Here is a 14,558-nt window from a genome sequence, read left to right on the forward strand (position 1 = left end):
TCACCCATCCAGACTGCCCTGTGGGACAGGGCTTGACTTCAAAGCCATCCCACACCTTTGTTTGATCTTCAGTGCCAGATAAACCATTTGGCTTATGTCACTCCACACTCAGACAAAATACAAGGCTCTCCACTCCACCAGAGAGTTTAGATGCAGTGGAAGATCATCAAGATAGTAACAGAACACAGACATTGCTGTTTTAATAAAATAATGTCATATAATTCCTCTCAGAAAGTGTACATCCAGTGCATTTTGAACCTCACTGGCAATCATGAACTGTAGAAAGCCCATATTTGCATAGGGAAAGGGCACTTTTAGGAAGAAGAAATCAATGGTAATAGTACTGTTATTCTGGAGGCATGATACCCTTAAACCGGTTTTGGTTGAGTTTTCAGCTTTTGTTTTTTGGTTTTTTTTCCTGTAAGAAATCAGATAAATCACACAACAGAATTGAACCTGTCTCTTAGAAAAATCAAAACTGTGTTATCTCTGATGCAAGTCCTTGAAGATGTTGAATAGTTGAATAATACCAGCTATAATGAAAATAACAACAGTTGAGTACTCTGTGCTTTCATGAATCAGACCCTCAATATACAGCCTGAAACATGAGAACATAAATTATACCTTTAAACATTAGCAGAGAGGAACCTGAGTCTCTCCTCCTCATCCTGCTCTCTTCCCACAAATTCACACATTCACATGTGCAGAGAGGCAATAGCACCCAAATATGCATTCAGTGCACCCTTATTAACCTCCAGTTAGAAAGTACTGCCTCGAACACATTACAGTATCCTGAAAAGCAGCATGCTGCTTTTCTAAAGAAATAAATTAAAAGGCAGCTCACTGAGCAATTCTCCAACACCTGAGAGCAATTAATGTAAGCAGGACCAGGAAACATCATCAATTATTTAAAACAAAATGAATACATAACATTGACCTTCTCCAGCACTCATCAGTTTTATACTTCCACCTGAACAAACTCAGGAGAGACAAAACCACAAGACAGACCTACACTGCAGGCTAAAAAGTGCAGCAAATACTGAAAGAGAGCTCTCTGTCTCCACGACTGTCCTCAGCATTTTTAGTTCTGCAAATGAGACTCAGGCTGTCAATCCCTCAGTTTTGATACATGCACCCTTGCCTCCTATATTTTGAAATCCTATATTCTTTACTGTGCATTTCAGGCTTGTCTTGTCAAAAGAAGCAAACCAGACTATTCAGGCTGCATGAGAGTGATCAAAGAACTGTAGATATCATCTTCTGTGAGTTGTCAGTCCCTGAATTTAATGAACAAAAAAAAAAGAGGTATCCATAGGTCATGCTGATTTGGTCAATACAGAGAAGGGGTTTATAAGGCTCCAGAGCAGCTGCTTTCCAGAGCTCTATGTGTTTTTTTAAATGCAGAACTGACGGTCCTGAGGAAAATGTTATCATTCAGATTATCCCAGACTTGGATCTGGACAGACAGGATTTCAGAGGAACATGGAGTTTATTAGCTGATGCAATTGCTGAGCATACAGCAGAAGGGGAAGGATATTTGGCACAATAATGGCCAAAGATTTTCAGAGAAAAGCCTATTTATTAGACACAAAGTACAATAAGTCCTTTGTGACTCTTCAGGCTAAACAAGGCTTGAAGTGCTGGTGTCTGTTGTTCCCCCAACTCCTATTAGCAGTTTCTAGGAAATTCACAAGTGCTTCATTCCGATAACACAGGCTTGCACGAGGTCATCTGCTTAAAATCCTCCTATAGAGATCCAGAATCTTGACTAATTGTTTCAGATGATGTGCACTGTGCCCTTACCATGAAGTCTAAGTACATTACTAGTCCTCAGGATGAGATTCATGTTTATATTTTTTTAGGGTGCTATTAAGGACATTTCAGGCTTTCCATAATTTTTTTTTTTCTCTGTTTTGGAAGGAAAGAAATGCAAAAACTGACAGGGAACCAAAGAATGGCATATAGGATGCCAGCATGGAAACTATTAAAAGAAGTGGTTTGTTAACTGTTGAGTTTTAAAATAAATAAATTATGCCAAATACTGTCAGGAAATTTATTTATATATTTATTTACTGTAGCTCAGTATCTTCCAATGATTTCATTAGAAAGAAGTTTAGAATACAATATTTCTTCAGTGTCAGCTAATTACCTTTTGGGCGAGAAGGAAATCTGATTTTTCTCTGAAGAAAACCAGTATTGCTTGCAGGTGCCACATTCAGCACCAGCACAGTGAAACACTTTTCCACAGAGGAGTTCTTGCCAAGTTGCTGCAACCACTGACGAGGAGTGGCCATACAGGTACAGCCCAGGCACCATGGGAGCTAGGGAAAGGGAAGCTCCAGCAAGGATGGGAAGCAAATATGGAGAACACCTCTCCAGGATATAGAGAGTGATGTTGCAGGCAGGGCTGGTTTGGCCTTTCCTCAGTGAGCCATCCTTCCCCTGCCTCAGCTTCCCGCAGCTGGCTCTGTGGTGCGGTGCACTTTGGGGACTTGCTTGGGCCAGTTTGGCCAGGCACCATACTGTCCAGGAGATGCACTCCTCCTGCCACGATTCCTATCCTGGCCAGGAGGATGAGCTACTGTGAGATGTAATCTGTTTGTGGGTTAGGCACAGCTGGAGCCACAGAAAGGTAAAGAGAGAGCTTTATGAAGGAGACATTTAGGAGTATAAAAATAGAGTCATGTCCAAAAAATTAGACTCCTTAGTCACAGTAACAGTCAGGCATATCTAAAATAATTCTTAATTGTACTAAACATCTTATTTTAAATAACTTTTAAAGAATTGACCCAATTCATACAGCCTTTGGCAAAGAAAGAGATCAAAGACAGACATTTTTTGCAGCTCCTAACATGGCCCTCTAATCACTGAAGCTCTTTCCCCAGTGCACAGCCCGTCCCTGGGACTCAGTGCAAGAACATATTTCTGGAGCAAAGACTTCAGCAGGATCCAAGAGCAGACTGGATACTTACACAGATATTAAAACTTGCTGAGTTGAGAAAGTATTAAAAATAGGAACTTTGGAAGGAATGTAAGTCACAGTTCAGGACTGAACCCGTGGGAGCATTTGTGCAGAGCTTAGAGAAGACTTGTCCAAAAAGCCAGGAATCCAAAGGACTGGAAGTGTTCATGAGGCATCTGGATGTGGCACTTTGGGAAATAGTTTGGTAGTGATTATGGTGGTACTGGATTGATGGTTGAACTATATGATCTTGAAGACCTCTTCCAATCTTAAATATTCTGTGCCTCTGTGACTGTAATACCTGCGCAGCATCTTTAATGGGCATGCATATATCCACCGTGTCCAAGCACTGAGCAGTTGTTTTGGGCCTTCCTTCTCAGTCTGGCATCATCTCCTTCAACTCATCTAAAGAGGAAGAAACCCAGGTCTGAGGCCACATATGCAAGTAGACAAGACATGTGATCCTACAACTGTGTGCCAGGACACAGCTACAAAGGGTAGCTGCCAGTCTTCTGCTGAGTTCAGCATCAGTGAGGATTTTCCAACCTTCAATTGAAGGTAACTTTCAATTTCAAGAGGAGGAAATGAAGATAATATTTTCAAAAAGCCTTCAGACAGTGTTGTTTACAGTAAGATAAGCTTAGGTTTAGTCTGGACTTATCTTGAACTGTCAAGATTGACTGAATGTGATCATTTTCCTGGAAGAAAATGCACAGCAGTATCTTCAGTCAGGCCTTTTTTAATATAAGTTAATAATGGTGTGTTAAAATCTACAGTTCTCATTTAGCTACAGAAAAAGTGACGGCAGCATTCCTAGTAGTGGACAATCATTCCACACCAAATATTTGTTATCAGCACAAAGAGTTGAAACTTGAATACATATAGAGCTTTCCTATGGTATACAATATTTGTGCATTGCACCAGTGTGTGCTTACTTGAGTAATTATTATTTTCCATGTACATAACTCTGGGAATTAGTCTAAGTTATTAGTAGGGAAAACAAATTTTTTTTCACTATATATAGTGAAATAGACATTGTGTTTTCATGAACAAATGTAAGACAGTGAGTCATGGCATTAGTCTTCAGACAACTGTTACCTATATTGTAATTATAGGCACATACATGTTTGACATGAAGATTTGACTGTGGTTTAAGAGCCACATGTTTTCTAGAGATGTAGCATTAAACATTACAAACTCTGCTGTTTGGCCAAACTATCCATGTATGCAAAGTAAACATGCTACTTGTTGAAAAAGACAGTTTTAAGTCCGTTTACCTTTCTTGACCTCTTACACCAGTCTATAAGTTAACATTACAGAGGCCATTGTTTCTGAAATGGAGGCCATGTTTTTCAAATAGATCTATATTTTGTACTTATGTTTTGTTTAGCTATAGTCACAGTACATTTTATTTTACTTTAATTACACCACAGCCCAATATTATTTCTAATGAGTAACAGTGTGTTCCTGGGAAGTCATTTCAATATCATAATATGTATAGAAGTAGATATCGCCTAGCAAGTTAATGAACAAATCCTCTCTTCTGCAACCCACTAAATGACTGCAAAAAACCCCTCAGTGTTACGTAGTAACTTGATTATTATGTGACTTATTACGTTACCGTTGCACACAGCTGCTTTAAAAATAGAGCTGCTTTGGTACTAGAAATTCATTTTTTCAAAAATTATGAACAAGTGCTGAGATGTGAAAGAGTTCTAACTGTCTTTGTGATTAGCTCAAAAATAAAAGATGTGTTTACACATTTTTATTTTTAAAAATTCAATTCAGGTCAGATTAGATAAATCAAGTGGTCCCAACAGTACATTCTAAATTTGAGTCTCTTTTTATAGAAATTTCTAACTTAAAAAATCTTTATTATACAGAACAGAGTATTTCACATGACTTTGAAGACTGTGCTCTTCTCTTATGGCAATAAATATCTTACACTTTTAGGCACAGCAGAAAATTAATCAATTCTGCCAGGTAAAAATTCAGAGACCAGTTTTGTCAGACTTGTTGTTAGGGCTGTCTTTTCTCAATCAGGGTGATAGCTGTTTCTCCAATCTGTTCCAATCTACTGCATTCAGAATCTGTGCATACTGTGCTGAAATTCAAAAACTACAGATTAAAAAAATATTACATGTCAAAGTTTCAGTATAACTCTAATATGCGAATTAATATCTTTTACCCCAAACTCTTTTGTGGAGCTTAAATGCCTGCCTGTCTGACATGTCAATTTTTTTCTGGGCTAATAATTTCCAACATGTCCCTTGCCCTAGATCCTTGAAATAAAACAAGGATGGCATTTGTCAGCAAGTTTCTCAAGTCTGCTACCTCTCATTCCATGAGCTGTCATTTGAAAAGGTACATTTAACTTGTGAAAAGGTCATTTTTCGGCTAAGAAGAGAGCTTGATGTTTTAGATGATTTGTGTCTTGATCCAAATTCCATTTGACTCTACAGAAATAGCTTGCACACGCCTAAGTACCTATACATCTGTATGTGCGTGTGTGCACACACAAATGAAAAACACAACAGGGCACCCTCCTATATTAAATAATTTCCCCTCCTTGGGAAGCACCCTCCTAGGAAGCACTGCCTCAGTCACCACCAGAGCATCATTATCACAAGCAGTAGTTACAGGTTTTTGTAGCACATAAGTCCATCAGACCTCTGTATCAATGGTATAAGCAATGAGAAAAATCACATATAAATGAAAGAGAAACCCGATATCAAAAAGGTCCAATTGCCTCATAGTTACTTGAGGAATAGGGGTGAGATGGGCTAGTGTAGAGTTAGTTTTCCTGTCTGTTGTTCCTGATGCTTCTGGTGGTCAATTCTCTATCTGTATTAGAGCACCACGTCTTTTTCAAAATCATCCAGAATTCACCCAGGCTGTCAGGTGTCTCTGGTGATGTGTTAAAACTAGAAGGTAATATCAGCAAAACATCATCCTGCTGGCTTAAAGGGAGCTTTGGATCACCACTGCTGCCCAAAGGACACCTGGCACTCTTCTCAACCCAGCCAGGGAAGCCTTGCTGTCCCTCTGTCCCACAGTGGCACCAGCTGCACAGCATGTTGGTGGCTGTGTGTGGCCTCTCTGCTGAGCAGCATGTAGCATGATCTATATGTCCTGCAAGATAAGGCTTTGCAACAGCAAATTTTCCCTGCACCTTTGGCTGATATATGAAAGAGTTTGAAAGACTGTGCCAATGGGTACCAGGTATCCACTGTCATTAGGACAAGGCCTGTAGTTAGGTCTCTACAGCACAAAACTGTTTTCCTTTCTAACAGCTGTCAAATGTTTTTCTGCAGCAAGACCATGTAAGTAACAGCAGCTTGAATGTAGCTTTTTGAAACTGTTTTTGTTTCATGAGGTGAAAAATACTCCTTTTGGTCCAGTAGAGACTTTTAACTGAGTGTATAATAAAGAATTTTTTTTCTTTCTCTCTCTTTTATATCATGTAGAAATGTAAAGGTAATGGTGATAGGTTTTCCTCTTTGCTGATAACATAGGGTGTTTCTGACAGGAAGGAAATTCAAGATGACACATTCCTGGCTCAGTTAGGCTACTCTGACTGATGTGGTCTGGTTACCTTTTCCCCCTTATTTTCTTCTGAGAAATATATTATCACTGGGAAATCTGCACCTCAGAATGAGCCATGTATTTCTGCTACAAAGGTCAGCCAATTATATAATTTTACACGTATGTCCAATTCAAATCAATTCTATTTGGCTCAAGTGCACCTAAAGAGGTCCAGAGTACATTCAATACAAATTGTATCACATTCTCCTCAATCAAATTCCCAAGAATTTTTTTTTTTTTCAGTCCACTGATGTTAAAGAATGTTAAAAGCCAGCTAAACTCAAGACAGAGACATTTCTTACCAGATTGACTGGAATACTTAAAGATGAGACAGGCAAAAAGGCACCAAAATGAGCCCTGGATTTTGATGACCTGCAAAAAGGCACTTGGTTACTTTACATGATCAGACACAACATAATAATTTAAATTTCATCATAGTTATACAAGTTTTCTGTAGAATTATCGCTCTTTTTAAATCTAAAACTTAAAATATTTTGCTTTGTTCTATGTGGATAGCATTTATGAATCACATTAATATGAGACAGAATTGTATCATTTAGAGTGCAGTGTTAAACATTTTATAATATAAAGTGAATCATAGAGTCATTGGGGCTGGAAAAGCCCTCTAAGATCATCAAGTGCGAACATTAACCTAACTCTGGCAGGTCCAACACTGAACAATAGAATTATAGAATTGTTAAGGTTGAAAAAGACCCTTAAGATCATCAAGTCCAACCATCGACATAGCACCACCACCATATTCACCTCTAAACCATGTCCCTAAGTGCCACTTCCACACAGTTTTGAACACTTCCAGGGACAGGGACTCAATCACTTTGACAGTCAGCCTTTCTCAATGGTTGACCAGGCTTTTGGTGAAGAAAAAGGGATCACTAAGCTCTGTAAAGATGTATCTGTTGATTTCAGTCCAGAAAGTTACATCTTTGGTTTAAGCATCAGGCAGCATTTCTCTCTCTTTGACGGGTATCCAAAGCAGTCTACCCAATGTTTCTGTTAGTTAAAGAGACTTCTGTCTTTTCCACTCCAAGTAGATAGGCTACTTGAAAAAGCTCCGTGGCAGAAGAAAACAAACATGCCTGCTTATACCGGGTACAGGGCATTTTTACTGCTGTGCTGGGCAGAGCTTAACTCTGTGAAGCCCTGAATTTAGCAGTCAGTGCACACCTGCAGCCCATGGGAAGGCAGCTGCTGGCCCGTGGCTGCAGCAGGACAAGTCTGACCATCAAACCTGTGCCTCTGCAACTCTGGAGCAGATGCATTTCTACTGATTAGGTGTGAGCTTTATTAATAAGGCATTTTTGACTCAGCACACAGCCGAACTGCGCTTGCACAAACTGCATCTTTGCGACCGGTTATACTCAGAGGACTATGTCTTTCTGCCTCAGATCAGCGCTGCCTGCATGGATAGCACCTTAGCAACAACAAAAAAGACAACTGTGAAGAGGCAGACAATCACTAACAGTTATAAATTATTCAAGAACAAAATGTTCAAGTAATATTAACCTAAAGATATCATCACCCATTTTTCTCCAATGGATGAAATCACCTATTTAGTATTCAAGTGTTACTACCTAAATAAAACTGATTGATGTTAACTGAGCAGTCTGGGAGCAAATTTCATCGGGATGCCCAAATTCTGTTCCTTCTTGCTTAATCAATCACTCCTCTGATAAGTTGTGCAGCATTTTGTTACAAAAGCCTTAGCAAGGAAACTAGTGTGTGGCAAAATGAATAAAACATTTGCCTCAGTGCTAGAGTAATGACCCTTAAGTGCCTTAGAAAAATGAGCTGCAAGGACTTCTTCCTTTTACAGAGAGACTCGAAGTAACTGCTAATAAGGTAAAAAGGATGATGTTTAAGGGTGGGGATAAAACAGGGTATGCACCACTTACTTGAAGTGTCAGCCCAATCCCTACACAAATACACATCCATGGGATCCTGAGATATGAGTTTGTTTTTATCCCCTCACCTCTTTCCTATAGCTGCTTTTACACCAGCATTAATCACCTTCATCTTTTCTCGTTCTGCTTTCATGGAGCTTATTGTGTCACCATAAAGACATTGATCAAGCGGTGGCTGACAGGATGCAGCTATTTACTTTGAAGCAGTGGGAGCATACAGGGCAGGGAAGCACGGTGAAAATCTGCATTGGCTGGCACTTACAATTCCTGAACAATTCATACGTCTCCTTGAACACATCCCCAAAGGCAAAGAATAATGACTTAGGTTTCCTTAAAGAAATGCCGTTTTTATCTGATGCATAAAGTAGTAAAGGAAGAAAAAAACCACTACATATGAAGTGTGCTTAAAAAGACTTATTTAAAGATAATTACAGAGAAATGTAAAACCAGTGACTGAATGGTGCAGGATTATTTACTGTCATTTCAAATTAACTTACTTTAAATCCATCTAAAGCGTACTTGCAGTCAAGATGAGGCCTTTCTTCTGACTTTTATTCTAAAAGTAGAAAGGGAGAAAGAAGAGAGACCACTGGTTTTGGGTGTGTATTTAATTTGATAATATAATTGGTAGACAGCTGCTGACAACAAAATGCTCCTTTAAGAAAGCACTGATTTAAAAATTAGTGTGAGGTCATGTAACCTCATTATTCTCTTTACATCTTCCATTAGGTCAAAATACCAATACCTTTTGCAGTAACTTTCATCTCAGGCAGCATATGCCAGTGTTTCACTTTCAACTCTGACTTCTTTTTTCTTCAGAAGGATTACAGTCTGCAACACCACTGTTTCATTTTCATTACATTACTGTTCTATCTTTTAGGGGAAATCAGTTTTACATTGTGTTATTCTTATACTCCTTAACAAAGTTTAGAAAGAAAAAGAAAAGATGAATCCTTTGAAATTAAGAGATCCCAGTTTGATAGCACTTTCCAAATTAAAAAAAAAAAAGAAAAAAAAAGAAAGAAAGAAAAAGGAAAAAGAAAATAAAAGAAAGCTCTATTATCCAAATAGTTTGCTTGAAAAGGATATGCAGCAGTGGAACATTCAAATCCCAACTGTCTAAGCTGAAGTCATTGATGTGTATTATCTTCAGGCTGGTATCACTAACAAGGCAGCTTTAAAAGGACAGTTCTTAAAGCCTGGACAATTTCTTTGGGCTAAAATTTGAGGACGCCCTCTCTATCCTTTAACTCCAAAAAGAAATCCTCTTGTGTGTGAACATATAAAAAATTTGTCTCCTCTTGCTGGACTTTCATAGTCTTTCTCAGAGTTTCTTTTCCTGACTCATAATACCATTTCTGTACAAGGCTAAGACAAGACCATTTCTGAACATTTACATAGAATAATAGTCAAGTTCTCTGACTGATTAGCAGCATTCAAAGCCCTCCTTGCAAGTCTTCCATAGGTATCTGCTGCTGCTTTCCTCGACCTCCTTAGAAGGAAGATTTTAGGAGAAAGATTAATGTATTCTATCCAATGATTTCATGGCAGTTGATGTAAATGTACTGACCTACAAATTTCTTAGTTTCATAGTTTTGTTTTGAGTAAGGTTGTGTTTTCTGACTCCTTGACTAATTTTTTGGGGGGGTGGGGAGGTGAGGGGAGGAGCTAGGACTTATCAGTCTCACCCCCAGAACAAAATCTGATCCTGTAAACTGGTTACAATAAAATAGCCATTTTTCCCTCTAGCTGTTGTTTGAATGTGTTATCAGAAAAGCAAATTTCCATCTTGGTGTATTGCACATTCAATACAATAAATTTCAAATGATAGGGTATAAAGGAAAAGAGGGCTTAAACAAAACAATGATGATACTAAGACTGTTTATTTTTTTCTTTTTTTTGGTAAAGGTTCAACAAAAGATGCAATTATCTTTATATATTTATTAAGGTCTTTTAAGTGTTATTGTCAGATGTTTATTTGATTGCAACTCTTCTAGTATCTGGCTGGAAAACTGTTACGGTTTCCCATAAGCAGAGGTATATCTTTAAGGATAAACTGTACCACAAACTTCTGATAAAACTCAGGTATGAAATGCCTAAGTTATGCAAGTTACAGAGTCGCTCAGCTTGGTCAATCTACAATACAACCAGAAATGCCAAAGGTTTTGTAAAAAAATTAAGTAACTTCATGCATTAAAAATTGAACTAATAAAGAAAACAAAGAATCAATATCGCTGCCCTGAAGTGGAACATGAACATTTTTAAAATTTACATCTCATATGATTTGAAATTTAAAATAGCCATAAAACTCTATTTTTTTAACATCTTTAAACATTAATTATTCCCAGAACTATAATTCCATGTATTATTTTCAATTCGCTGTGAATATTAATCTTTGTAAATCAGTGAAAAAAAATTATGTTGATCATATAATGGCAGATATCACGTGTAGTAAGATCGTTCATTAGGCTGACAAAATTCCAGGCAGAAGCACTGTACAAAACAAAGTGCTAGGAAACACACTAGAAGATGAAATTCAGCTCTTGGGAGTGGTCTGGAACGACCTCTTCTTGTCTTCAAACTCTGACTCTGAAACAAGACATCAGGAGATGCTGGTGTCAGACTGTAGCAGCACTGTGTTGCTGCCTAGAGCTCAGCTACTTGAGGAAAAAGAATGAATGAAACAATTTGGGCAAATGGTGTAACTGTCTCCAGACCCAGCTCTCAAAACTAATTAAAATTTCCTCAAGGTTTTCTGCTTCTGGCTTCTTTGCATAACCTCAGTTATTATTATGTAGATGTGGAATTCTGAAGCACTGCTCAAAAAGACAAGTTTTGGAAAAATTTCACCTAAAAAGGATGTCCCATCAGTCCAGGATTGTGATTTTAATAAAGGGATTTTCACCCTGGTGGAACATTGCCATGAGAGTCGATGGTTTCAGCTGTATTTTGGGTCAAGATGTGAGACTTCCACACTTGGTACTCAGGGATGGCCTCTGTTTGGACTTCACAAAGCCTACAAGCTATTCTACTATTTTAAAATACAGTGAATGAAGCCACATTCTGAATTTTGCTAGCAGGAAACGGACTGTGAGCACTCAGCATGGTGAATTTACCTGCATAAATCAAAGGTAAATACACTTGATCTTGAGAAAATACACCTGTATAAAAGCCAACCAGGATTTAGACCAGAATGAATAAATAAGCATATCACAGAGTGATTGTATGTACTTTTGATCTACCTCATACGTTCACACACTGAAGAACACATGGGCTGGAAAAAAAAAATTTCTGCCTTTCCTTACTCAGAGAGAGCGCCACTTTGCACTTCAGGCCTCCAAAATCAATGAACTGATTTCCATCAATACCTCAAAGACTAAGATTATTTAACTTATAGTTTAGGGAAGGAACGTATAAGGAGTCTGTTTTGATACATTTTTCCAGACCTCTTCAGTCAACAAAACAATGTCCTTTCTAGACATGTCAAAAACCTATATGGTAGATGTTAACATAACTGATGCACTCCTTAGGTAAGGAGAAAAGCCATTCAGTGAAAACTAGTATCTTAATAGATGCTGCATGCAACGACAACAACAAAGAGAGAGAGAGAAAGAGAAGAATCTTGACAATATATTTTATTCTAATTTGTTACACTGCCTTTGATTAGCACTTTCCGAAGGTACAGTGAAGCATTTGACAGACTTGCATGTGCCAGGGATGCCCCAGAAATATTTTCTATGTGATTAACTGTCAAAGACTTAAAGACATGCTTCTTGTCTAGTCTGAACTCACCTTTACAACAGTAAAGCTTGCTCAACAGCTTTCTCCAAGAATTAAGACAATATGATTTAGACGTTTGCTAGACAACCAGTTGCATTCAGAAAAAAAAAATTACTTGAAAATTCCAGAAGTGTAGGGGGAAAGAAAGGACATTAAGTTTTTATTAAAACAGATAAGAGGGTTGCTATCAGTGCATCAGTTTCCTATCGCCTTCTGAATGAGAATTCAGGACTCTGTAAATGATACACTGTCAGAAAACACCTCTGGATACACAGCAAGAGCAAAATAGCGGCTTCATTTTCCTGCAGAACTTAATCTTATGAAATATTTATTTAAGAAATGGAAAGTAATTAAAAATGTGTGAGTGTGTGTGTATGTGTGTGGGCATGTGTGCATGGGCATGGTTTTTTGAGAAAGTTCACTTCTTAGACTTGAGTGTACACTCTTGTATATCACTCATATATATCAAGTATCCCTAGAATGAAAACATCTTTGAACATGATGCTAGAACTTTTAGTCTATTCTCTAAAGAGATATTTTTGTCCAAAATAATGAAGGCCACAAGTTTTGAACTATATGTGCCGAATATAATAAACAGTGACAGTCACTTCTTGTCTCATGTGGAGTGTCAGTTTCTGCTCATAGAGGAAACATTGGCCAGGGTTTTCATAAGCTGACTGTATACTGGATTTGCATTAAAGTGCAGACAGGGTGAAAACTGGCAGAAGACATTTGTCCATCAAAACTCATCCTAAACTGGATTCTCTTGTCGCTTCTGTATACTTTCACTGATTTGCACAGAGTTTCCTCTGAGTCACTCTCACTTGAGACGAAAATGAGATGCACTGTTTTGTAACGCTCACATGAGGTTTTAAACCCATTCATGCTCATTTATATTTTAGTACTGAGTCCAGAAGCCACACTCATACTGTCCTCTGCTCTTCAATGCATGGCAGGTTGCCTCCTTCAAAGCAAGTCTGAAAAGATAATTGGACCTCTTTTTCTTCCTCCTAAAATTGGAGGAAGTAGAATTTAAATACTGAAGCAATCCTATGGGGTTTTTTTATGTTTTTGTCCTTCAAACAATGTACATTGTTACGTACAAGCGTATATCTATATATACATATATATATTATAAATACATACCAGTTTCAGGAATAATTATTTCCAAATTTATTCATACCATGAATTTTTTTGCCTGAAGCAGCTCCCATTCTCATCCTTCTGAAAACAATTAGGGAGGAAAAAAATAGGTTAAGTGCCACACCTCTTTTCAACCTCTGTTGATTAGAGATAAGACAATGTATTTGGAAATATTTAAAACATTGACATTATTGACATTGCAGACAGGAGAGGAAAGGTTTTGTCACTGTCAGTCCAAGTCTATCCCTCCCAGCATATCCCTCCCAGCAGCTTGGAGTCTGGGGCACACATGAGTAGTTTGCACACTTTCCTGGGGGCAGCCTGGCAGGAACCCAGCATAGGTGGGGATGTTATACTACCACCAGTAACACCTGCGACAGGAGAAAAGCAGAGATACCCAATCTGGGCTTATTCTAGCTGCAGTGAAAAGAGCTGAGCATAAGTGCTCCTTCCTGCCAAGGCCTTTACCAAAGCCTTAACCTTCATGCAGAGGGAACCATGGAGCTAAAATCTAAATGTGTGGCCCAGGATGCTCATCCTAAGCAGTGGAATAATTTGTTTTTCCATACTAAATATAGACCCAGGACATTCTTCCCTGCCCTGTTCCCTCCCCCCCCCCCCCCCCCCCCTTCTGTCTTCTTCCTAGAGACAAGTTTATAATTTCTATAATTTAACCTATTTTACTTGCATTTTCCCATTTCCTTTCATGGGGCATCTTATAAGCTCTATGCAGGTTACACTTGATCAGAGGAAGAAACATTACGCCCCTTCTCATTTGTGATAAAAAAGTCCTTCTTTTCATTCCAATCATTCCTCAATGGCTTTTCCTCTCTAATTCGGTCTAGTTCTCAGTTGTTCTCCCCGCTTTCCCTTACATACTTGTATATCTACATGCAAACACCAACAAAAATGGGCATTACACAGTGAGATCAAGAGGAAACCATCAAGAGCTGACTGTAGGACTCAGGATTCCTCTTTGTTGCCTGCAGGTTTAGATTATTGTGTTTTGTGGAGGACTGTAACAGAACCACAAGCAAAGTTGATCAGCTTTTAAGGTTTCATTTAAAATTCAGGGCACTTAGGGACTGCTACAGATCCATGCAGTCAGAATGAGATGAGGCAGTAAGCATGAAGAATGCAAAATATATTAGTCCTCATTTAATACC

At 38.3% G+C, this 14,558-nt stretch overlaps 1 long non-coding RNA gene across 1 annotated transcript in view; it reads right to left on the reverse strand.

Annotated features, from left to right (window-relative positions):
* Nucleotides 1-4,080: 4,080 nt before the first annotated feature.
* Nucleotides 4,081-14,558, reverse strand: part of LOC125320039 — a 69,866-nt gene continuing 59,388 nt past the window's right edge. The window contains exons 2-3 of the long non-coding RNA XR_007200972.1: nt 6,850-6,919; nt 4,081-5,066 (exon numbers count right to left, since the gene is read on the reverse strand). This is a non-coding gene — a long non-coding RNA (uncharacterized LOC125320039). The remainder of the gene's footprint in view (nt 5,067-6,849; nt 6,920-14,558) is intronic.

The sequence above is a fragment of the Corvus hawaiiensis genome, chromosome Z (genome assembly GCF_020740725.1).
Source record: "Corvus hawaiiensis isolate bCorHaw1 chromosome Z, bCorHaw1.pri.cur, whole genome shotgun sequence".
Taxonomy (NCBI): Eukaryota; Metazoa; Chordata; class Aves; order Passeriformes; family Corvidae; genus Corvus; species Corvus hawaiiensis.